This window comes from Pristiophorus japonicus, chromosome 17 (genome assembly GCF_044704955.1).
Source record: "Pristiophorus japonicus isolate sPriJap1 chromosome 17, sPriJap1.hap1, whole genome shotgun sequence".
NCBI classification, from domain to species: domain Eukaryota; kingdom Metazoa; phylum Chordata; class Chondrichthyes; family Pristiophoridae; genus Pristiophorus; species Pristiophorus japonicus.
The window spans coordinates 105,527,708-105,553,638 of NC_091993.1; positions in this window are offsets into that span (position 1 = coordinate 105,527,708).

Here is a 25,931-nt window from a genome sequence, read left to right on the forward strand (position 1 = left end):
CAGACTTCCCGCAGTTCGAGCTAATTTTGATAAATCAGTCTTCAACATTTCTGCTACTAAATTATACCATTCAGTTACAATTACCATAACATTATCTCAAAGTGTTCATGTATTTTAAGAATTTTTCATTTATTTATATAAAAAAACAGTAGAATCATGAACGATTCAATTTTTTATGTTATTTGTTAAGTGTGTTCCTATGTTCTGCCATTTCTGGTAATCTATTTTAATTGCTGTATTTTTGTGAACTTCCCATCAGTGAGGTCATTTAATTTAGATTCATAGCTAAATGCATTACTCAATATAATCTATTAATAATAAACATGAACATGTGACATTCATGATGCCACTAAACTGTCCATCCATTAAATCAGTTTTATGTTGCAGTGCTTCACGAGTAAATGGACTATCCTCCATAAATGTTATTTAAACAATTAATATATGCCTGATTCATTAGTGTCGATCTCCCATTGACTATATCAATTTACGTCATATTGTTTCTGTGGAACTACTAATAGGAAATGTCCTGTTTGATCATGAGTGCAGCGCAATTAACTGATAAAGGAATCCCAGAATGTACAAAGCAATAAGTAGCACTTCCAATGCATAGTTTGTCGGATGAAATCTTTATTAGTCTATTGTAACTATATGTAAGGTACCGAATAGTGCAATGAGGGCGCTGTGTGCTATCTTTACATAAGATATTAACCAAGTTTACAATATACTTTTGTAATGAAGAATTACCATTGCTCTTAACAAATAAAGCTTGTTTTCATTGTGAAACTCATTTTTCTCAAATTAGTTCTCGAACACCTTTTAAAGTATATCAAAACATTTTGAACCCTGTCCAAGTTTTATTTCGAAATATTTAATCCTGATTAAGTTGAATCCATATAAATTAGTTATTGTTAGGGATGAGCTTGATAGTTGAAGCCAAGTTACATTTTGAATTGGAATTCTGATTCAGAACTATGGCGGGTTTTTCCCGTTAACCAGCCTTTATAATCTGGGAAGCCCGGAAACCAGCCTGATTGGTCGAGCAGGGATCATAAGAACATAAGAGCATAAGAATTAGGAGCAGGAATGGGCCATTCAGCCCCTCGAGCCTGCTCTGCCATGCAATAAGATCATGGCTGATCTTCTACCACAACTCCACTTTCCTGCACTATCCCCATATCCCTTGATGCCCTTAATATCAAAAATCTATCGATCTCTGTCTTAAAAATACTGAAAGATTGAGCCTTCACAGTCCTCTGGGGTAGAGAATTCCAAAGATTCACCACCCTCTGAGTGAAGAAGTTTCTCCTTATCTCAGTCCTAAATGGCCGACTCATTATTCTGAGACTGTGACCCCTGGTTCTCGACTCCCCAGCCAGGGGAAACATCCTCTCTGAATCTACCCTGTCAAGCCCTGTAAGAATTTTGTATGTTTCAATGAGACCACCTCATTCTTCTAAACTGGCTGACAAGAATGCCGCAGCAACAGGTAAGTGCTGTGACTGGTGGGAGAGATGGGGGTTTTCACTGTACTGAGTCACTGCCGCTGTCAGTCATCAGCATGGGCGATCCCGGGGGTGGGAGGAGGAGGGGGGGTCCAAACCCCCATCCCGGGAAGGGCCAGCCTGATGCTGGGGGAGCTTGGGGAGCCTAGAGGAAGCACTCCTGTTCCTCCCAGCCGACAAGGATTGTCCCCGAGGCTGTTCTCGCCTCGCTGCAGCTGCCAGGAATCCCGAGCCCCAGGATCCCCGGCCGCCTGCAGTCAAATCTGCACAGCTGGTTCAAGCAGAGGCTTCAGGGCCTCATTATCTTATTTAAAATGCCAACCCGCCTCCCGGCAGTGATCACCACAGGCACATTCTCAAAACAGCTTGCAAGGCTCTCACTAACGCACCTCCTTTTTTCTTGCAGCAGATGTTTGCACACAACATGAAGCCACAGGCAGCGACCAGAGAGGCCTCTCGCATGCCCTATCCCCACTTGAGGAGGACGTGCTGGAAATCACGGGCAGAGAATGAGTTATGGGCTTGGTGAATGGCAATGCTGAAGGAGATGTAACGCAGTGTCTTCACACCTTACCCTCCTTTACCTGTTTACTTTTATCTCGCCCTAAATAATCTGCATGACAAACTGCTTTCAGCAGCCATTCATCTCTCTGTGCTCTCCTTTTGCACTAAAAGCTAACCCTTGTCCCTTCTCTCTCATGTCAGGTGCTGACAAATGTCAAGTCCCCTGTGCCCGTGCAGGAAGAGAAACATAGTCTTCCTGACACTGGATCTGTCCACAGCAAGTACCTGCTCAGATACTGACACCATGGGGCCGAATTTCACCGCCGCCCGCAAAGTGTCGAACCTACCGCTTGTGTTGTGTTTTCTCCGCCACGATGGATGAGGTGGCCTAAGGCCCGAAATTCAGCTCTTTGTCATTTTTTTTCAAACGGACCGGAAGTCGGTCATAATGGGTGCGGAAGTAGGGTGGGGAGCAGATCGTTCACAAGAGGGGCAGAAGAGGAGGTGGGACAGAGTCTCCGCCTCTCTCAGTCATCAGCGACACTGATGACATCATGACGCTTGTGTGTCACCAGGTCTCTCCCCTTCACTTAAAGCGAGCTCTGCGATTCATTTTGTTTGGCCCACTGGGTCACCAGAGAGGGTTTCGGCTTGGCCAGTGGCCTGGTACCAAAGAGGGGGGGGGGGTGCCAGGCTGCCTGTTGGTGGCCCCGGCCGAACCCGGGGGGGGGGGTGATTGTCCGACGGACCTGGCAGTCGGCCGACAAGAAAAATAAAATGGCGGCCGCGGCAGTAGTGCACCCTCCCCTTGAATGGCCGCCGCACAGCCATGTCGCACACACAGCGAACACAGTGCATCGACAGAAAAAACTGGCGGGGGCACCGCTCAGCAGCCCGAAGATTTTTTTCCCCTGAATTTAGCCGTAGGTGCGGGAGATCGGCGGTGCGTACTTTGATGACACACTTAGGGGGGGGGGGGGGGGGTCGGCAGCAGCGGTGTGGAAGTGGGGACCATCAGAAAAAGCACCTAGGAGAATTTTGCGAGCGGCGGCCATTCGACTCTGCCATGTGGCCGTCGCTTTCCGGTGGTATGAGGCATTTTCAGCGGGCTGAATTTTGGCCTCCATGTGTACTTTAGAGGGTAGGTTAGTGAAGGGATCCTCATGTGGCTAATCACTGGGCACAAGTGTGCAGGAGCTAGGGCAGGGGGACAGGATGTCAGCTCACTGGAGGGTGAGATTACATACGCGGTCTGCCTGCAGAGGACTCAGATGCTGACTTTGTGGGCCCAGGCTACTGAAGAAGGCTGATGGGCATACACTGCGAATTGCTCAGGGTACTGGGCAGCCTGCCAGCAAGCTTGCGCACGAATGATAGATAGCGTGGAGACGTCCAGCTCCAATTTGTGTTCTGGTTTCATGCAGAGTATGGAGAGAGGTGGGTGGTGCACTTCCGCCCGCCATAATGGACCCTTAGGTGCCCGTCTTTATGCCTTCAAAACTGTCATGGCGCCACCGAATTTCTAGGCCCTGGTTTCTAAGTCACTGAGCAGCTATTACATGTGGTCTGAAGCTCCCATTGATGCAAGCTGGAAAGGATCTGAATTGGTCAAATTTTGAAAAAGATTGGACCAATTCTATTGACTACTTCGAATACTATATCGCAGCTCCATGGAGAACAACATTAATTACATTTTTCAGTTCAGTTTTTCTATAATGTATTCCTAAGTAGTACGATAGAAATGCATTTGATAGATACATATTACCTTGCATAGTTGGCATAAAAGCTGCAATATTGTGCAGCTGCTCTGGCCTGTAGCTTTAGCATTCGTCGAGCACGATTGGCCTTTATTGCCTTGTACAACCTCGTAATGGAACTTGCCATTAAACTAAAGTACACCATTTCCTTTTCCAGCTTTTTATTCGTCTGTATTAAAATCTGTTAAAAAGGACTATTGTAATAATCTCATCAATGCCATTTTCCTTTGAAGTTAAATTTAAATTCACTGCAGTAATCTGTTTCCTGGTGGTCTTGCTTCTGTATCAACCTGAGAACACGCTTGGGTGAGTTTGATTTTTGCACAAATGATTTAAAGTTGACGTGTAGCTTGTTGGAAATGGATCACTTCTGTAATGGTCATTGAAGGCTCTAATCCTCAAAATGCTTCTCAATCCATTTGACCACTAATCTTCACAGCAAAAAATGCCTTTAAGATTTATGTTTAATGCGTGATATTGCTCGGATTCTGATATTTCCAGTAAGCATGTTTCATCCTCTGGGTAAAATTATTAAACGTGAAATTTCTGAACAACATAGCCCAGCTGAAGTTAATATAAAATTCAGTGCATAAGTCACAGCATCATTTAGGTTTCTGTTTTTCATTAAGAAAATATTTATTATCAGTATTGCAGAATTGAACTGGATTTCTCTGTTCCTCCAGTTTTGTGTTCAAAAACAACAGTGATATGTTCAGGGAGTCATCCCATTCCCTTTGGACCATCAACCACAAGATGTATCGCATCAGGAGGGGTTGGAGATTCAGTCAAATCATTGATAGGACTCAGACATTTATCCCTAAACTTTTTCATAATGGAAGCTTGCAAAGCAGATTAATTCGTTTCGGCTTGGCACTGTTGGGAACACTTTGGAGCGCATATTAAAATCAGCAAAAATACCAAACTGTTAAACCATAAAACAGAATTGGGAATTGGAGAAAATAGAAAATCCAGACTTAAATATCAGCAACTGAAATGTGGCTACAGCAAGGTGAGGAGTGGCAATTAAACATACTCAAGTGTAAGCCTTTTAATAGGGACATGAAAGGAAGACTGAGCGGAGAGATAATAGTATTAATTAGAGACTATCATAGCAGTAGACTGTACAGATTTAAATAGAAAAGTGGTCCAAAAAGAATCCCTTTGCATCAAATTAAGGAATAGCAAGTGATTGATCACACTACTGAGAGTGTACTCTAGAGACCCATGCAATGAAAAGGAAATTGAGAATGAAAATATATAGACAAATTAGGGAGGCATATATTAATAATAGTTATAATTGTAGAGGGTTTCAATGATCCCAAACCAGACTAGGTTAGGGAAAATGTTTGTGGTGAGAAAGGGGAGTTATTTGTAGTATGTTCAAACGGATTTCTCAGTCAATATGTTGCTGTTCTAACTCGGAAGGAAACACCACTTTGGCGGGTTCTGGGTAATGAAGGTAATGAAGCAAACACAGTGGCTGACCTAAAAGCAGTGGACCATTGGGAAACGGTAACCACAACTTAATAAAGTTTAGTGTAAGAATAAAATAGGGAAAAGATAAGGCTACTTGACTGCGGGAAACAAATGATAGTGAACTAAAATGGATGTTGCCCAGATTAAATGGATAGAAAATTGGAAGGGGCATAGATCACCAATACTAAATATGTAAACAAGAGATAAGAGGTAAGGAAAAAAGGGAGTGTATTGAAAGCTGGAGCTCCGTGTTGAGATGCTAGAGAGATTAGACAGAGCAGATAATAAAAGCCAGGACATATATACATAATATACAGGTAAGTTACTAAAGGGAGATTAGAATGACTTAGAGAAAATTAGCACAAAAAAAAGGGCAACAAAAATAGTTTTTGACAGGCAGATTGGTAGTAAAAGCACAGCCAAGGTAAGGAAGCTTGTAGTGAGGCTGGAGGGAATGATAGAGATACGAATTAGAAACTTTGCTTTAGTTTTCAAAAAGATGAATATTGAGGTTGTAGAATCATCAGAGATGGGTGTAGGATAGTTACTGGAGGTTAATACTCAAAAAGAAATAGTACCAAAGACATTAGTAAGACTAAAGGTAAACAAATTACCAAGCGTTACATCGAAGGATCCTGAGGGAATCTGGGGAAGAAATAGTAAAGGCTCTGACTATAATTTTCCAAAAGTCTATGGCAAGGAAAATTGTGCCAAAGGACTGGAGGGTGATAAATGAGACTCCTCTCTTCAAAAAGGAGACTGTGTTAATCCAGGAAATGATAGGTCAGTTGTTAATCTTTAGTTGCTGCTAAACCAATAGTGATTCATGTTAGTCTAACACACTTGGCGAAAAGTTGACGTAATCAGATTGGCCGCCCATTTTACATAGGGTGTATCTTCGTAGATAGGCAGCAATCAAGGATAAAGAGCCCCAACTATCCTTTACGATGGGTGGAGGGGGAGGCACCCACAAGTACTGTACATCAGTCTAGTATTCAGGGCCAGCACTCTGGACTCTGTTCGCTGGTGCTGTCTGGAGTGGGTCCTGAACCCAACCTTCTGTCTCAGAGGCAGGAATACCACCAATGGGCGAATGACTTGCTCCCAAAGTCTGTAATACGAGATGAAATTACTAAGAACTGGAAAAGCTTCAGCATGGGTGCATTGTGCTTAATCAATCGTGGAGAATTATTTTAACAATTAACAGGAATGATAGATAAAAGAAATATAGTGGTTTTGTTTTATATGGATTTTCAAAAAGCATTTGATAAGGTAACACGTGAGACACGGAAAGATAATGGCCTGGATTCTGCAGTCAGTGGAGATAGAACAGCGCTTGCTGTTCAACTCGCTGACAGCTGCCCACAAGGTTTCCCTGGCTTTGAGCAAAGACTTGCTCTAATCCGGCGTATGATCCAACATGGCGTCCTCTACATGGGATCTGTAGAGTCTGTGAGCAACCTGAGATACACCCAGGCTCATCAACCAATCAGATTGAGGAATCCTCACAAAGCCATGCAGAGTCTAAACCAGGAAGTATAAACCAGGAAGTATAAAATCGATTTAAATCATGTACAGAAAGTGAAATAAAGATTGGGAAAGACCAATGGAATTAAGAGAGAGCGATGAAAAAGACAGACAGAAAAAAATATATATAAGAACATAAGAACATAAGAATTAGGAACAGGAGTAGGCCATCTAGCCCCTCGAGCCTGCTCCGCCATTCAACAAGATCATGGCTGATCTGGCCGTGGACTCAGCTCCACTTACCCGCCCGCTCCCCATAACCCTTAATTCCCTTATTGGTTAAAAATCTATCTATCTGTGACTTGAATACATTCAATGAGCTAGCCTCAACTGCTTCCTTGGGCAGAGAATTCCACAGATTCACAACCCTCAGAGAAGAAATTCCTTTTCAACTCGGTTTTAAATTGGCTCCCCCGTATTTTGAGGCTGTGCTCCCTAGTTCTAGTCTCCCCGACCAGTGGAAACAACCTCTCTGCTTCTATCTTGTCTATCCCTTTCATTATTTTAAATGTTTCTATAAGATCCCCCCTCATCCTTCTGAACTCCAATGAGTAAAGACCCAGTCTACTCAATCTATCATCATAAGGTAACCCCCTCATCTCCGGAATCAGCCTCGTGAATCGTCTCTGTACCCCTTCCAAAGCTAGTATATCCTTCCTTAAGTAAGGTGACCAAAACTGCACGCAGTACTCCAGGTGCGGCCTCACCAATACCCTATACAGTTGCAGAAGGACCTCCCTGCTTTTGTACTCCATCCCTCTCGCAATGAAGGCCAACATTCCATTCGCCTTCCTGATTACCTGCTGCACCTGCAAACTAACTTTTTGGGATTCATGCACAAGGACCCCCAGGTCCCTCTGCACCGCAGCATGTTGTAATTTCTCTCCATTTAAATAATATTCCCTTTTACTGTTTTTTTTCCCAAGGTGGATGACCTCACACTTTCCGACATTGTATTCCATCTGCCAAACCTTAGCCCATTCGCTTAACCTATCTAAATCTCTTTGCAGCCTTTCTGTGTCCTCTACACAACCTGCTTTCCCACTAATCTTTGTGTCATCTACAAATTTTGTTAACTACACTCTGTCCCCTCTTCCAGGTCATCTATGTATATTGTAAACAGTTGTGGTCCCAACACCGATCCCTGTGGCACACCACTAACCACCGATTTCCAACCCGAAAAGGACCCATTTATCCCGACTCTCTGCTTTCTGTTCGCCAGCCAATTCTCTATCCATGCTAATACATTTCCTCTGACTCCGCGTACCCTTATCTTTTGCAGTAACCTTTTGTGAGGCACCTTATCGAATGCCTTTTGAAAATCTAAATACACCACATCCATCAGTACACCTCTATGCTCGTTATATCCTCAAAGAATTCCAGTAAATTAGTTATCTTTTCAATCTTCAACATTAATTAACTTCTGAAGGAATGAGACTCCACATTTGTAAAATTCAATTTTCAGGGTCAGAGCGGTTGTTTGGTGGCAATTATCATTTATCACGCTGTTAAAAATTCACTTACTCCTGACTGCACCTGCACTAACTTTTTCTGGTATCCTTAGTGAGGAACTAGTGGGCAAGTTCATGCTGTTGCCTTGATTTCAGTGCCATGCCTATCAGCGCAGCCTGTGGAGGAACAGGATATCTCAGACAGCAGCTTCAAGATTTCTGTGTTTAACTGCGCACGTGCGGATGTCAGAAGCTGCTGTCCGAGTTATTGGGTTATAACAGTGTTAGCCTTACCTTTGCAAAATCCTGGCCAACTACACATGAAATTCAGGGGAATGTGGACATATGAATATTGTAGGACAGAAATCAAAGGCTAGGAGTAAATGGAAGTTCTTAGATCAGTTTGTGGATCAAATGTACCTGTACATAGTTAGTTCTACACCTGATAGAGACCAGCACAGTCCAAAAATCAGTGGCGGCCAGGATAAAATAATTTGGTTGAAGTTCATTTTTCATTTTTACATCTTTACTAATTAGGGCCTTTTATTCAAAAATAATATAATTTCTAAAAAGAAATGCACTCAATTGTACATTGAATGCCATATAAACGACACACCTCTCAAATTTCCTTCTCTATCTGTATCTTCAAGACAATGGTAACCAATTTCTAATTATCTTCCTAATATTCCTTCATGGCATTTAAGCACAATTGTTTAAACCAGGTTAGTTGGCAATTCATTGTTGAGGATAAATATGCGGTCAGCTTCTACTAGCTGTTTGCTTAGTGAGGCATAATGACATGACTGAATGGCGTTGCAAGCACAGATCTTTCGAAATAGGATGAATATTCCAGGAATTTGCTGAGAACATTTCCGGGTGCCCTTGTATATGAGGAATGAAGACACCTTGGACAAATTCTGCAGACCATCTTCAACCAAATTCATAAGTGAGAGAAATAGAAAACCTACTTGTGACCCTGCAGCATTTTACGAGATGATGAGATATATAAAGGAAGGGGCAGGGTCTAAATATATTCATATGCAATATAAGTGTATTGTATATGCTAAGCATCCGTAAGACAAAGGTCCTCCACCAACCTGACTGTGCCACATAGCACTGCCCCCCCAGTTATCAAAATCCATGGCTCGGCCTTGGATAATGTACACCATTTTCCGTACCTCGGGAGCCTACTATCAGCAAAGGCAGACATCGATGACGAGGTACACCGCCTCCAGTGTGCCAGCGCAGCCTTCGGTCGTCTGAGGAAGAGAGTGTTTGAAGTCCAGGACCTCAAATCTGGCACCAAGCTTATTGTTTACAGGGTAGTAGTGATACCTGCCCTCCTATATGGCTCAGAGACGTGGACTATATACAGCAGATACCTCAAAGCACTGGGGAAGTACCACCAGCGCTGTCTCCGCAAGATCTTGCAAATCTGGGAGGATAGACGCACCAACATCAGTGTCCTCGCCCAGGCCAACACAACATCCCCAGCATCGAAGCACTAACCACACTCGACCAGCTCCGTTGGGCGGGCCACATCGTCCACATGCCCGACATGAGACTCCCTGAGCAAGCGTGCTACTCAGAACTCCTACACGGCAAGTGAGCCCCAGGTGGGCAGAGGAAACGCTTCAAGGACACCCTTAAAGCCTCCTTGATAAAGTGTGCCATCCCCACTGGCACCTGGGAATCCCTGGCCCAAGACCGCCCAAAATGGGGGAAGGGCATCTGGGAGGGCGCTGAGCACTTCGAGTCTTGTCGCTGAGAGCATGCAGAAATCAAGCGCACACAGCGGAAGGAGCGGGCGGCAAACCAGGCTCCCCACCCGCCCTTTCCTTCAACCACTGTCTGCCCCACCTGTGACAGAGACTGTAATTCCCGTATTGGACTGTACAGTCACCTGAGAACTCACGTTTAGAGCGGAAACAAGTCTTCCTCGATTCCGAAGGACTGCCTATGACGATGATGATTCCTATGATGTGTGTTAATGGATTCGGTGAACAACAAAACTCCTCGCATTAAATCTGAAGTGTGGTCTTCAGGCTTGCTCCCCACATCAAAGTATGCAAAGCTGAGCTGTCCAGCAGTAAAAGTTCAAATTTGGAGAGAGATAAACTTGCCCTTCCCAAGAACCGAGAGTTTGACAACTTTTATAATCTTTACTTTTATTGCTCCAAAAAAGGAGTGGATACGGTTAATGGAGTTCAAAAACATCAGGGAGGTGACGAGATAGACTTAAAAAAAAATGCAATAATCAGGTTGTGCATTTGTTTTATTGTATTAATTCTGCCAATTAAAGAAGAGTTGTCTATTTTAGACATTAACAGCAGAAAATTGCATTAAGTAGATTTGTAAATCTTATGAAACGTGACACAAACTATGAATGTATAATGCTTTAACCATGTAGAAGAGGCAATCAGTGTGCTTTTATATTTAGCAACATTAATTTTACACCCAGATAGATCACTATGGGGTGACTTTAAGTGTTGAGCTTTAATGGAAATAACGTGTTAAAAGAACCACAAGACTGATCCTTCGTGTTCGTATACTGAGTTATGAAGAAAGATGAGAAAAGCTTGGGGGCTGATAAGCAACTTGGCCATCCATTATACGTCCCGCCTGATATTTAGTTCCTCTGACTTCAATGGTAGTGAAAATCAGGATGGGCGAAAAACATCCAGCCGATGCGATACTGCCCGTTTTGCATTACAGCCAAGTGGAATTTCACCCCTGTAGATTCCGCAGTCCAGAAAGCTGGCAAAATGAAAGAGAATCTTATATATGGTATTAAGTTTAATAGAAAAGGTTAATCTTCAGCACTGTATCAAGTTTGATCATGATTACAGGACAAAGCAACATACATACAAACTGATAAAAAGCAAGGTCAGGACTGATGGCAGGAAGCAGTTCAGAATGATCAATGCCTGTAATGTTCACCTGGGTAGGAAAGTGGAGGTTAAAAGCTCTCAAGTCACACAAGAGATAGTGAAATGTAGTCGAGGAATAGCACCTCATCTTTTGATTAAGCACTTTACAGCCTTCTGGACTCGACATTCAGTTCAACAATTTCAGACCATAACCTTTGCCCCTATTTTTTCACGTGGCATGTGTGGATGATTCTGCCATTCCCATTTACACCTCTCCTAGACTCAGCTTTTGTTTCTTTACTTATCCCATTACCATCTCCTTGTGCCTTGCATCGTCCCTATTGTTGTTTAATCTCTGCTGCCTTCCACCCTATCACAAACCTTCCCTTTTGTTCTTTCCTCCCCTCATCCCCTTTCCCTGCCTCTGCATCTGCTTAAAAACCCATTATAACTGTTCCAGTTCTGAGGAAATGTCATTGAGCTGAAATGTTAACTCTGTTTCTCGCTCCACAGATTCTGCCTGACCTGCTGAGTGTTTCCAGCGTTTCTATTTCACATTTGCAGCACCCGCAGTATTTTGATTTTGAGTTGAATATAGTGATTGGGATTTGTAGGTTTCTGTGGAAGAATAAATTAGATGGGCCACGTAGCTTTCATCTGTAATTATCTTTGTGAACAAAATAATTTAAATGGTTTTACATTGATGCTCAGCTACCACTTCCACACCTGGCTCTCCTGTATCCGGCAGACAGATGACAGTAAAACTCTTAGATTTGGACAAACTGGTGTGCAGGAAGGGCTGTTATTTTCCCTTCGTTTTAGTGCCTAGTACACTCTAACTGCAGCCAGTGTAAGCTTTGTGGGCTTTGAGCACGTCATTCCCTGCTGAAGTTGATACGTCCTTACTATACAGTATAAATGCACACGAGGCCCATGCTTGAGAGGTGGTCAGTCTGTGACCTGTCCTTTATTCCGTAGCACTCAAGTGATGGAAGGGGTGGAGCTTCCCCTTATATATCTGAAGGTCCAGGTTAGGAGTGTCTCCCACAAGCTCACCACCTAGTGGTCATTGTTCTCACAGTGTACAACTTAGGTCAGATTATACATGGGTTACAATGCTGGTTGAATACATGATACACTATGATATCAGCACTTGCATGTCTGTCTTGCGCTGACACCTTTGTGTTAAAATTTGAAGTTACAGTGTGCGTGTGGAGTGGCCATTGTGTGGTTGTGCGTCTTTCTGAACACACCTTGCTGCCCATTCACAAGGAGATCTGCAGCCTGACTTGCAGAGTGGTGCTCCGCAGTTGGCTCCCCCATGACCTGACCGGCAGTATAACAAGTCTATTACAGACACATGTGAGCAGTGCCATTTCCTTTGAGCAGTCTGTCAAATGCCTGCTGTTCATGACATTTCATGAATTAGTCAGTGCCGAGCTGTGATTCAATTTGGCACCTTAGCAAGCAATAAATGAGCCTCTTGACCCCCTATAAAATAAATGTAAAATCACCGATTAAGGGGCAGAGAGAAGATTTCCTCTGCGCATACGGTTTAGTAAAATCATAAATTTGTCCCTTATAAGTGCATTTTGGCTGTGGCTCAATTGGTAACACTCTTGCCTCTGAGTCTGCCTCTACTCCAGAACCTTGAGCTCATATTGCAGGCTGACACTCCAGTGCAGTGCTGAGGGAGTGCTGCACTGACAGAGGGTTAGACGTTATACTTTTGAGAGACTACAGTTAAGTAGTACTTTAGTGGAATTCTGTCCATTTTCATAATTCTGTTTCGAAGTTTCCATTATCTAGAATAAAGGGCCTAAATTTGGCTCTCCGTTTTTTTCGGCGCACCTCTGAGCCCCCCTCCGACATTTTACCTCAGAAGCAGCGCCCAAAAAAATCCTTGCGATCGTGGCCGATTCTCATGCCATCTGTGAAGCTGGTGTGGCGCAGAAGAAAGAGGGGGGCGCGGAGCTAGGTCCCGGCGCTGAAAACAGTGCCGGGACCTCTGCACATGCATGCTAGAGTCTGCGCGCATGTGCAGTAGCTCCTGGCAGGCCGTTTCAGCAAACGCGCGCTGCAGGCTGTGTGGGAGGGGCTGAAGCACGCCGTCCCTAGCCCTGGCCGAATGGGCTCCCTCCTCGGCTGCCCGCTGCGTTCCCTAAGGTAGGAGTTCTATTTTTTATTTGTTATTTACTGATTGATTTTGGTGCTTTAGGTACAGGGTTCCTTCTATTTTTTAATGTGTTATTTATTGATTGCTTATTACTTTGGTCTTGGTGCTTTAGATGCAGGGTTCCTTCTATTTTATTTGTTAATTAATTGCTTATTACTTTAGGTGCTTTGTTTGGTGCTTGGTGGTGCTTTAAATGTAGTTATTTGCCCCGATTCCTTAACTGTAAGTTAGGTCTTTCTGTGCGGACAAAAGTGGAAACATACACTGCCCTAAGTTAGTTTAGTACAACTTTTTTCTGGCCAAGTTGGCATAAATGGTGTAAGTGGCTGGGAATGCCCCCTTTTGAAAAAAAAACTGACCTAACAAAAAACCTAACTAACTCACTTACACTGGTGCAAATTAAATGCCCATATTTGCAACTAAAAAGATACACCAGAAAAATCAAGTTGCACCAAAAAAATGGTGCAACTCATGGGGAAATTTGGGCCCTAGATTCATGCTCGCTTTTTCCATTCTGAGCTGTGGCTCAGTGGGTAGCACACTTGCCTGTGAGTCATAAGGTTGTGGGTTCTACAGACTTGAGCACAAAAATCTAGGCTAGCAGTGTTGAAAGAGGTGCCGTCTTTCAGATGAGATGTTAAACCGAGGTCCTGTCTGCCCTTTCGGGTGAAAGTAAAAGATCCCACGACACTATTTTAAAAATAGCAGGAGAGTTCTCCTGGTATCCTGGCCACTACTTCCCCCTCAACCAACATCACTAATATAGATTATCGGGTTATTCTCACATTGGGATCTTGCTGTGTGTAAAATGACAGTCGCATTTCCTGCACTGCACTTCAAAAAGTACTTAATTGGCTGTGAAACATATTGAGACACCCTGAGGTCCTCTGAAAGGGGCTATATAAATGTAAGTCTTTCTTCTTTCTTTATGATGGCAAAGAACCTCATTGATATTGAAGTAGTAAGTATTATGGGAGAGGTACAAACCAGGAGGACAGTAATATCCAGCCCACCCCAATTTACACAGCAAAATAAGAACTCGAAGAACATCAGCAACTGAGTCAATCTCCTGTCCATCCCTTATAAAACCTGGCATGATGTGATGAAACCAATGAACCAGAAACTGCCATCACCTGCAAGGCAGAGAAGACCATAGATGAAAACTACAGAGTGCATCCATGCACTTCTCACGCAAAGTAAACAATAAATTAATTTTAGATGGCTACCTTTTTCTTCGATCTCTCTGTCGCCCGTGCTTCTGTCTTGGCATCAGGCAATAGATAGTGGCAATAGTTGCTGGTATAACAACAAGGACAAGTTGCACTGTAGAGATAATTTATCATGCACAAAATGTGTAGAAAAATTATCTGCAGCATTGATAAAAAGAAGGGTCTTCACTTTGCGTTTCCTACAGTGCCTACCCTTCAAAAAAGTACTTCATTGGCTGTAAAGCACATTGGGACGTCCTGAGGTCATGAAAGGTGCTATATAAATGCAAGACTTTCTTTTATACCCATTAATCATTATGTATAAGTCTGTGTAATGCTTCCTCTGGATGGGAGGTTTATATGTGCACCTGATAACTCACAGAAGTGTAGGAATCTTCGTCCCTGGCGACTGCCCTAATTGAAGTGGATGCCAATCAGATTGTTTCTTACTTCTCATTCCAAAGCTTCATTATATTCTGCCGGTGCAGATAATTGGAGACTTCATGGTCATTGCACATCTGCAATCCTCATTCCCTTTAAAGTGAGGCCCCTTCTTGATATCAGTGCTACAAATAGTAATTTTTCTACACACATCGTGCATCTACCTGAGATTTTAATTTGACCATTAATTGCCCAGATTTTGTGGTAAGTATAACGGCAAAGCTCTCCGCGCTCACTGATACTGAGAAACAAATTGGACAGCAAGTTCCGGAGTCCGTACATGACAGTTAAATGAGGAAATCAGGAAATTTCTGTCCGAGTTTCCCTGCTCCTTCACAAGCTTCGCTATAACAATATCTCACCGAGAGTCTCGGCATTCAAGTATGGATGCGTTTATTTGTACTGCAAAAATGGCCACCATGATCCACCCTTTGACTATGATTGGTCCCCTTGGAAGATAAGCCACAACCTGAAGTTTCACAGGAATGTGTAACTGGAACTGCCCATCCCAAGGTCTCGCTGACTTTACAAATTGTAACTCGATCCACTTTGACTTCCTGACAGAGGTCAGAGCTCTCCAGAAGACAACAAGGGCCAGCCAATGTGCCTAACCCCAGTCCAAGTGCATCCTTCCCCCAGCCAAAGTGCCTTATCTCGGCGCAAGTCCATCCCTCCCCCAGCCAAAGTGCCTTACCTCAGTGCAAGTGCATCCTTCCCCCCACCCCCCCACCTCCACCCCACCATAGATGGGGCATTGTGTACAGATTATTAACAAGTTTATTGGGTATGAAGTGAATAGTGAAAGTGTCATGGCTTCTGGATATCATCCACTTCAATGATGTCCCTTGTAGGGAATTAGAAGAACGTGATCCGTCTTCCCTGAGTTCCCTCTCTCCCTTCTGATCCATCCCCCCACCCATGTCTCCCCCCGACCCTCCACCCCCCCCCCCATTTTCTCTCTCTCTCCAAGTCTCTTTCTCTCTGTCCCCCAGCCTCTCTCTCCCCCCAGCCTCTCTCTCTCCCTCTCTCCCAGTCTCTCTCTCTCCCCAGTCTCTCTCACTCTCCCCCCAGCCTCTCTCTCTCCCCAGTCTCTCTCACTCTCCCCCCAGCCTCTCTCTCTCCCTCTCTCCCAGTCTCTCTCTCTCCCCAGTCTCTCTCACTCTCCCCCCAGCTTCTCTCTCTCTCTCCCTCTCTCCCAGTCTCTCTCTCTCTTCCACCCCCACCTCGGCCCCCCCCCAGCGCTTCTCTGCCCGCCACCACCCATGCGCCCTCTTGTCCACCCACGGGTCCACTTGGCCCCCCCGCATGTCTGTCAAAAAAAGTGCAGTACAAATAGTTACACTGTTCAAATATATGCAATGGCATGTAGTTGTGGTACTTACCCACTAAACATGCTAGAATAATTTAAGACTTTCCCATTCAAGTGGAAATAATTTTTTAATGGTGTAATAAGTCTGAATTACTGCCAAGCAACCTCTCTGGCACCAAAAATGTACTTTTAAATATGTGGAGTCTCGTTCCTTTTTAATTATTGTTGAAAATGTTTTTTAATTAAAATATAAAAAAAAAATGTTTTTACTTTTTCTTTCTGCCTCTTTCATTTCTCACTCTCTCTTAATCTTATATTTCTTTCCCTCTTTATTTTGTTTTCTGTACATGATTTAACATTGAATTAAATATTCTATCTTACACTTCCTGGTTTCGACTCTGCATGTCTCAGTAAGAATTCTTCCACCTGATTGGTTAAGAAGCCACACTGTTGCTTATCCTGTTCACACAGGTCTCAGATCCCCTGTAAAGGGCACCATACTGAATCAGATTTTTAATTCCTACAAGTCGCAATGCAAAAGCCCACAGAATGTCTGTGGGCAAGTGTAAGTGCAAAGTACCGCGAGTGCCACTGAACACAAAATCCAGGCCATTCTTCTCTTATTCTTACTTCCCCTGAGAAGAGGAAGTATGTGAAATGAATTTGAAGTGTGAACAAGTCTCCTAATACTTACTCCCATGGTTTTTCCTCATTAAAGATAGAGAACAGAGTTTAGTACCATTAATATCCTCTGTATCCTCATGTGCTTTATTCGAACAATAGCAATACTTCCTGCTGGTTCCCCTGACACTCGCTTGGCTCCGAGGCACTACAGAGTAATGTAGCTGTTTAGTCTATTACTGAGGTAACATGTAGAGGATACAGATTTAATTCTTCATGTCAATGTATCCTTGCTGCACTTATATATACAATCTATGTTATCTTTACTCAGCAAGCATTTATGCTGTCCAGTCAGCATAGAGTAAAAAATGTCCCGTGTCCGCAGTACATATAAGCGCTTTAATGCACCACAGGTATTGTGCAGCATATCTAGAATTATATATGTAGTTATCTTGACAGATCAGGAAGGCCTGTATGTGTTAGCCACCTTTATCATGACTTAACATGAACCGAGTTAAGAGTGAAGTATAATCAATTATTGTTGTGCAAGTAGCCATACAATGACCTGAATTTTCAAACATGTTGGTGCTATTGCTACCGCAGTGCAGTTATGTTGATCAGATCTCCCTTTCAGTGTCAGCTAAAGTTTTTAATGTCTTAAATGACATGGTTATGCTTCTGATTTTTTATGGTAATCAGGTTGGAAGTGGCTCTGGTGCGGGGGAGGAGGTGAGCTATCAGCGCTAAACAGATAATTACCTGGACTTCTACAAAACTTTTTCTTGTTCCAGGAAAAACTTGAAAAAAGGTTAGGGTACAGCTTGTGCCAAAACATGGATAAGAATATATTTTTTTAAATAAACATTTTGGGGGAGAAATTTGGTCGCCGCAAAATTCATCAGCTGGGCCTAGTGTTTGGAGTGGGGCGCTAAGGGAGGCGTTCCACGCCTCTTTTAGGGCGCTAGGCCGGCTGAGCAAGGGAAAATCCCGAGCTAAACAGCCGGCCTCGGAACATCAAAACAGAGGCCTGGGGGGGGGGGGGAAAAAGCTGAAAAACACCCACCAAAAACATTCCCAATCTATAACTCATGCCTCCACAACATAAATCGCAAAAAGAAATGTTAAAAAAACAGTCATACTTACCTGAGGTCGGCATTACTTACCTCACTGCCGCTACAGCTTGGACCACCCGCTTTCACAGGCGTCCCCACCCGGTCGCGCTACAGAGCGCTGTGGGTCGGGCAGCAACCAAAACTCGAGCCGGTGTCGCAACCAGGGATGTTGCGCCCCGTCGAGACCGGCACCGAATGTCCGGCGGGGCACTAGAAGCTGGCCGCCCGAACGCAAATGCTTTCCGCCGCCATTGCCACCCCTCCGGGGCGGCAGAAGACCGAAAATCCAGCCCCTTGGATTTTGCCTTGTGTTAGCGCCAGTTTGCACCAGGTGACAGAAAAGGAGATGCTCACAGAGACTGACCGCTCTGACCACCCTACCTCATCACATGGTGCAAATGCTAGCATTCTGTTAATGGAGAAAGCAAAATCAAGGGCCAAGGCCATAAGGGCAGGATCAGCAACAAAGTCGAAAAGAGTAAAGGAGAAAATTAGGTAACTCAGCAAGCAGTGACAGAAGATCGCTGTTAATAAAATAGCAAAAAACGAAAAGTAAGTAAAGGAACTGATCTGCATTTATAGAGCGCCTTTCACAACCTCCGAATGTCCCAAAGCGCTTTGCAGCTAATTTTCACGTGTAGTCAGTGCTGTAATGTAGGGAAATACAGCAGCCAATTATGAGCACAGCAAGGTGCCACAAACAGCAATGAGACACATGATCAGATCATCTGTTTTACTGATGTTGGTTGAGGGGAAATATTGTCCAGGACATCAGGAGAACTCCCCTGCCCCTCTTTGAATGGTGCCATGGGATCTTTTAAGTCCACCTGAGTGGGCAGATGTAAAAGATCAGTTTAACGTCTTATCCCAAAAGAAGGTACCTCTGTCAGTGCGGCACTCCCTGAAGTGTCAGGCTGAATTAAGTGCTCAAGTCACTGTAATAATGTTTGAACCCACGATCTTCTGACTCAGAGATAAGAGTGCTACTATTGAGCCAAGGCTGACACCAAGACTGGTTGTGATGAATGAAAGGTTTCAACTCGAGATGAGACAGGTATTACTTATCAAATAACTAGCTGTTCGTTGTATCCTGCCATCAGTGCAAGAGAGATGCTCGAAGAGCCTTTTTCAGATCCGGAAGCTATATTGAATTGTAAATATTGTCCATGCGAGTAGTAGAGTGGACTTGTTCTGCTCTTGCGCTGCAAATGGTAATTCATAATCATAGGCAGTCCCTCGAAATCGAGGAAGACTTGCTTCCACTCTAAAAGTGAGTTTTCAGGTGGCTGTACAGTCCAATGCTGGAATTACAGTCTCTGTCACAGATGGGCAGACAGAGGTTGAACGAAACGTTGGGTGGAGAGCCTGGTTTGCCGCACGCTCCTTCCGCTCTGCGCCTGATTTCTGTATGCTCTTGGTGATGAGACTCGAGGTGCTCAGCGCCCTATCGGATGTTCTTCCTCCACTTTGGGCGGTGTTGGGCCAGGGATTCCCAGGTGCCAGTGGGGATGTTGCACTTTATCAAGGAGGCTTTGAGGGTGTCCTTGAAATGTTTCCTCTGCCCACCTGGGGCTCTCTTGCCATGTAGGAGTTCCGAGTAGAGCGCTTGCTTAGGCAATCTCGTATCGGGCATGCGGACGATGTGGCCCGCCCAACGGAGTTGGTCAAGTGCGGTCAGTGCTTCGATACTGGGCATGTTGGCCTGAGTGAGTGCATCTATCCTCCCATGGTTGACAGTGTCAAAGGTCTTTGTGAGGTCAAAGATGTCCATGTACAAGGGTTGGTGCTGCTCCTTGCATTTCTCTTGTAGTTGTCGCGCGTGGTGAAGATTATGTCCATTGTATCCCTTAGTGGACGGAATACGTATTGTGACACTGGGAGGAGCTCTTCAGCCACAGGGAGAAGACGGTTGAGGAGGATTCTTGCGATGACTTTCCCAATGGTTGATAGCAGGGAGATTTCACTGTAGTTGCCTTTTTTGGTCATGGTTACGGCATCTCTGAGATCTCCCAGCATGCTCCCCTCCTTCCAGATAAGAGCGATGATGTCATGCATTCGCGCCAATAGTGCTTCTCCACCATACTTTAGTGCCTCAGCAGGGATTCCACCTGCTCCTAATGCCTTGTTGTTCTTGAGCTGATGGATGGCCTTTTCTACCTCATGCAGGGCTGGGGTTTTGCTGAGATGGTGGCAGGTAGCATGCTGCACGATGGAGTCGAGGACACTCGTGTCAAAGACAGAGGCTCGGTTAAGGAGATCTTCAAAGTGCTCCTTCCAGCAGGCACTGACTACCTCGGTGTCCAACCGTCACAGGAGTGAGAGTGGAGAGCACCAGTTCCAACTGTCACAGGATGGGAGAGTGGCGAGCACCAGTTCAAACTGTCACGGGAGCATCCAGTCGTGCCCCGGTAACTGCCCCAAAAGGAAGTGGAGTGTGGGAAATTGCATTCCGCTTCCATTGAGGGGTGGTAAGGCCAATTCTGCGGTGGGAGCAGGACTTCCACGCTGGGGGCTAAAATTCCCGGCCCCAGAAGGTTACCGCCCCCAAGATGGGAGCCTGTGCGGGGAGGCAGAGGGAAGTTGAGGGGACACGGGGGCGGGGGATGGAGGGGAGAGTGGTGGAGGTGGGGGGCGGAGAAACCCAGGGCGGGGACAGGAGAGGCCACATTGCAGCGGAGGTGTGGGGGGGCGAAGTGTGTTGGGGGGCGGGCCTGGGGGCTCTGTGCCTTGGTGCAGGGAGTGTTCGGAGTGGGGTGGACGGGTTGACTGCACAGATGGCGGTTGGTGGATGTGGTGTGGTTGGCATTGCGGGGGCGTGGCTCCGGGGTGGCTGGGGCTGGGGGCTCGACATCCGGGAGTGTTCAGCATTTGGGAAGGATTCTGACGGGACGGGGCAGGTTGGGTGCGGGGGGAGTGTTGGGTGGGTCCGGAGCCGGGGGGGTGGGGGGGCACACTCTTGGGATGGGGGCTGGGCTGTTTGGGGCTGGGATTGGAAGAGACTTCTCCACTCGGGGAGTTGTTGGCCTGTGGGGTTCCCTGCCGCAGAGAGTTGTTGATGCCAGTTCATTGGATGTGTTTGGGAGGGAGTTGGATGTGGTCCTTGCGGCTGTGGAGGGGGGGTGGGGTGTGGAGGGGGCGTGGGGGGGAGATGCTGGGGTGGGTGATCAGCCATGATCTTGTTGAATGGCGGTGCAGGCTCGAAGGACAGAATGGCCTATTCCTGCACCTATTTTCTATGTTTCTATGTTTCTATGTCCTTAATGAGTGCCTCCATGTTCTTGGCCAGCAGTGGGGTGGGGCCTTGGGTGCTTGGGCCATAGGTGATCTTGACTGCGCTGAAGAATCCTCGCATGTCATGGTTGTCGGCCAGCTGTTGGATCTCCTGTGCTTTCTCCACCCACCATCTATTCTTTAGGTCGTGGGTTTTTTGTTGGATCTCGGCCTTCAGCCGTCTGTAGAGCGGCTTTGCTGCTCCCGAATTGAATTGCGGCTTTAAGTTCAGAAATGCCTTGCGCTTGCGGCTTATTAGCTCCTGGATCTCCTGGTCGTTCTCGTCAAACCAGTATTGGTGTTTCCTGGTTGAGTGATCGATTCGTCTCTTCGCAGGCGCTGGTTATGGAGGCCTTGTGGGCACTCAGCGTCTCGGGGTCATTGAGGGTCACCAGGTTGGCAGTGAGGCGCTGGTTGTATAGGGCTCTCTTAGCTAGGTCTTTGAGTGCCTCGGCATTGATTTTTCTGCGACATTGTTTCTGTTGCTGTCGCTGCTATGGGGCTATATTGATGTTAATGATGGAGTGGATTAGGCGGTGGTCCGTCCAGCAGTCGTCGGCTCCTGTCATCGTGATACACACGTCCTTGCGATCCCTCACTCGGACGATGATGTAGTCGAGCAGATGCCAGTGCTTGGAGCGAGATTGTTGCCATGATGCCTTGTACTTGTCCGTCTGATGGAACAAGGTGTTGGTGATGACAAGGTGTTCTAGACATTTTGTCAGGAGCAGGGTGCCGCTTGAGTAATTGGAATGGTAATTACAAGAGTGTTGATGTACAAAGCATTTTTGCGGTTAAAATAATCTGAAATCTGGCACAGTTTATGAAAGTTTCTGAACACAGTTCCCTACGCAAAGAAGTCTTAAGGGCTAGACTTTCTACTATAATCGTTATCGCCCAGAAATGGATGATATTTCCAGCCTTAGTGCTTTTTTTATTTTTCAGGATCGCTGGAATATCGGCCATTTTAAAAATCGCTAGTTTTGCCTTTTTCATTTGGGCGATAGCCTTAGCGATGTGAAATGGGTCTTAGCAATGTATTTAGTCATGCAAGGCTGGCATCCATAGCAACGGCTGTTCTGCACATGCAGAACGTTTTATTTAACAAAGAACTTTTCCCGCGATTCAGGAGTTCAGGGGTCATCTGCACATGCTCAGAAGACTGAAAGAGAGGGAGAGAGAGAGAAGGAGCGAGAGAAGGAGAGAGAAGGAAGCTGTCTGTTGAGGTAAAAAATGCCCAGCGATGGCAGCATGCAGCAGGAAGAGCTGTCAGGGAGAAGGAGGGCGAAAGCCTTCTCTGATGAGGCCAATGAGGCCTTCGTTAATGTGGTTGATAGTAGGTGGGGCCAATTAACCCGTGGTGGGCGTGGGGAACCTCCTCCCTGGACATATCAAAAAATATGGGGCGATATCGCTGCCCTAGTCTCATTGGTGGCCCACGATAGGCGTGAGGCAGACCAGTGCTGCAAGAGATGGAACAGCCTGGTTGCTTCGGCAAGAGTAAGTATTATGTTATTACATTTAAATTGTATTATGCACTGACTCATTAATTAGAATGTAAATCTGCTGGATTGTAATTAAGCTGGGTAATCTTAGGTAGCTTCCCTGCTAAGATTTGGACTGGGGTGGGAACCTGCGCCCTTTAAGTCTAATTTTGCTCAGATGCCTTACATTTAATCAACAGTATTAATTATTATTATTTAAAGGAATGACTGGAAACAGACAGACCGCAAACATTCGGCATTTCTAACACTTTAGTTTAGAAGGAGAATTTTTTGTGTGCTGTGAGCAAGTCTTTAACTTGGGCACCATCTCCTTTTTGGTTACGTTGGTGGATGGGGCACGGCTGAGCACTGAGGGGTCCGGTCACCTTTACCCAGACTGTGTGAGTCTCTCCGGCTGCTGTCACTCACACAGTGACCCAGCCTGGACTGAGGGAGAGCTGCCCTGGGACACTTTGGGACATTTACTCCGGCCACACGGAGGTCTCCAAGCACAGCCCATGGACACGGTGCCCCCTCCCATTAGAGTCCTGTCATTGTCGAGCTCACCAGCGGTCCTGATTTCCCCCCCGCTCCCTTGCTGGGGGACCTCCATCAATTCAAATAAACCGCCTACTTCCCCTCAGGCGCCGAATGGCACGGCCCGTGGATGGGACCTGTCGTGGAGATTGTACGCGAGATGTTTGGTGACAAGCATTAATTCATAAACACGATCTTATTAAATATTTTCTCTGAATGTAGATGTTATAACCATGCATCCATTGTGGATACAAACCATCTTAACATTTAATGTTAAAGGTATGGATGAATAGAATGTGGGGTGACTAATTGTGGATTACAATATCTGTTGTGTTTCTGTAATTGTACCTAGTCAATTAGCTTATGCCATGCTCTTGTCACGTTTACAGAGGAAGATATCTAAGAATCAGATGGAGCAGAGGCGGACCGGAGGAGGGCCTGCTGAGCTGCACCCTCTCACCAATCTAGAAGAACGTGCCGCAGCATTAGTGGTGCAGATCCCATTGTTACGCCACATGAGTAATGTGTAAAGCATTGGTAAACCAGTGGTAATTTAAAGTAATTTAATGGCATTTCATTAAAATATATGAAAGCTAGTTTCCACAGAATCTCAGCGCTTACATGGGCGCTAAATGGGCGATGATGCGCCGAAAGTCTAGCCCTTAAACTCTAAGCCCTCAAGTAGCTATTCCAATTTTCCTCCTTTCTGGCACAATTTACACACAAAACATCATTAAGTGCTGGGCAATTACCCTAAAAGAGTCCATGATGTTTACAACTGAGAACAGAAACAGAATGAGAACAGACAAAGCAAATACCCTCTTTAGAGTAAAGCTCTCCATCGGCGCAAAGGGTACAAATATTGGAGTATGTTATGTGGATTCACCCAGCACGAGATGCACAAATTTAAATCCAGATTTCATGATATGAATTCGAGATTGGAGTTGGTGTGTTCTACTATGGAAAGACTCCTGTCATTATTAAGAGTGAGAAATTCGCCGGTTGTGCTCCAGGAATGAAGTGGAGCGCTAAATCAGGCATTCCACTTCCTTCCTGGAGCGCAATGGGCAGCAGGCGGGGCGGTGAATGGAGCAGCGCTACACACTGGGCCATGAAGCGCTGCTGCGTTGAAAGGCTTCTTCCCTCTCTTAAAGGGAAGGGTCATCGCTGCAGGCTCGGCAAGGATTTAAAAAATTTACTTTCTCCATGACGGCAACCGCGATCCCGCCCGATCAGCTCGGCTCGGTACTCAAGCAGATTGCCGGGCTGATCGATTGCGGACAGGAACCAGCGAAAAAACATGCAGGAAAGAAAGTAACCTTATTTTTTTCACTTACCTCGGCCACCTCACCTTTAAGTATCGCCCCCAAAGCACCCGGCCTCCTGATGCACACCTCCTGCAGCTGCCGGTGTTTTCGCCCACTGATACTGCAGGGGGCAGAACGCAAGTTCGGGTCCGGGGCGATGACATCACGATCTCCGCGTGAAGGAGATCAGGGCACAACGCCACACTGCCGCCACAAAAATCCCGCTGAATATGGTGGGATACGATGTTATCGCCACGCCCGGTCATAACCCAGTTAGCACCCCGTTATCACCAAACCCTCTCCCGCCTCCCCAGGTGCAATAACGGGAAGCGCTAACAAGGCCAATTACTAGGCCTACGTCTTTGAACTTTGAGCTTTTGACATCAAAAACACAGATTGGCCAACTAGATAATTAATTAGTTAGAATGAATAACCAAATGTGCACCCTAAGCTAGACACCGTGAGGTAGCATGGGAAAAATAGATACGTCAGAAAGGCTGAAGGAGCCGTTGGTCCCTGTATAAGCCCCCCACCCCTCCCCCAACCCCGTCTTTCCTTCAGATTTGGGAAAAAATGCATAACAGAACTGACATCAGATTAGACTCTTCCTCACCTCCTACATGATTTTAACCAGTTCATCTATTTTGACAAACAACTTTTACATGTCACTCTCGGCTAGCCTCCCAAACTCCACCTTACCAAAAATTCAGCTCATCCAGAAGTCTACTGCATGCATCTCATTCCATCATCATCATAGGCAGTCTCTCGGAATCGAGGAAGACTTGCTTCCACTCTAAAAATGAGTCCTTAGGTGGCTGAACAGTCCAATATGAGAACCACAGTCCCTGTCACAGGTGGGACAGATGGTCATTGAGGATATGAGACTCGAGGTGCTCAGCGCCCTCCCGGATGCACTTCCTCCACTTAGGGCGGTCTTTGGTCAGGGACTCCCAGGTGTCGGTGGGGATGCTGCACTTTATCAGGGAGGGTGTCCTTGTAAGGATATCCCATTCCATATCATGTCCAGTTCACCTATTCTGCCTATTCTTGCTGACCTACACTCACTACCTATTCACCACCAAATTGATTTCAAAGTCTCTGTTTATAAATCCCTCCAGGGCCTTGTTGGACCCTATCACTCCAGTATCCTCCAGCCCTACATTGAACTCTTGGCCTGTATGCCTCACACACTTTCTGTCATGTATGTAACCTGTATGTAACAACACTGCAATACTGTATATATGTAAAACATGCACACCTTGACCACAGGGGGTGAACTTGTGGGAAACACTCCTCACCTGGTCATCCAGGTATATAAAGGGAGGTCCCACGCAGGGTCATCACTTCTTGGTCCTGTGAATAAAGGTTCAGGTCATGGA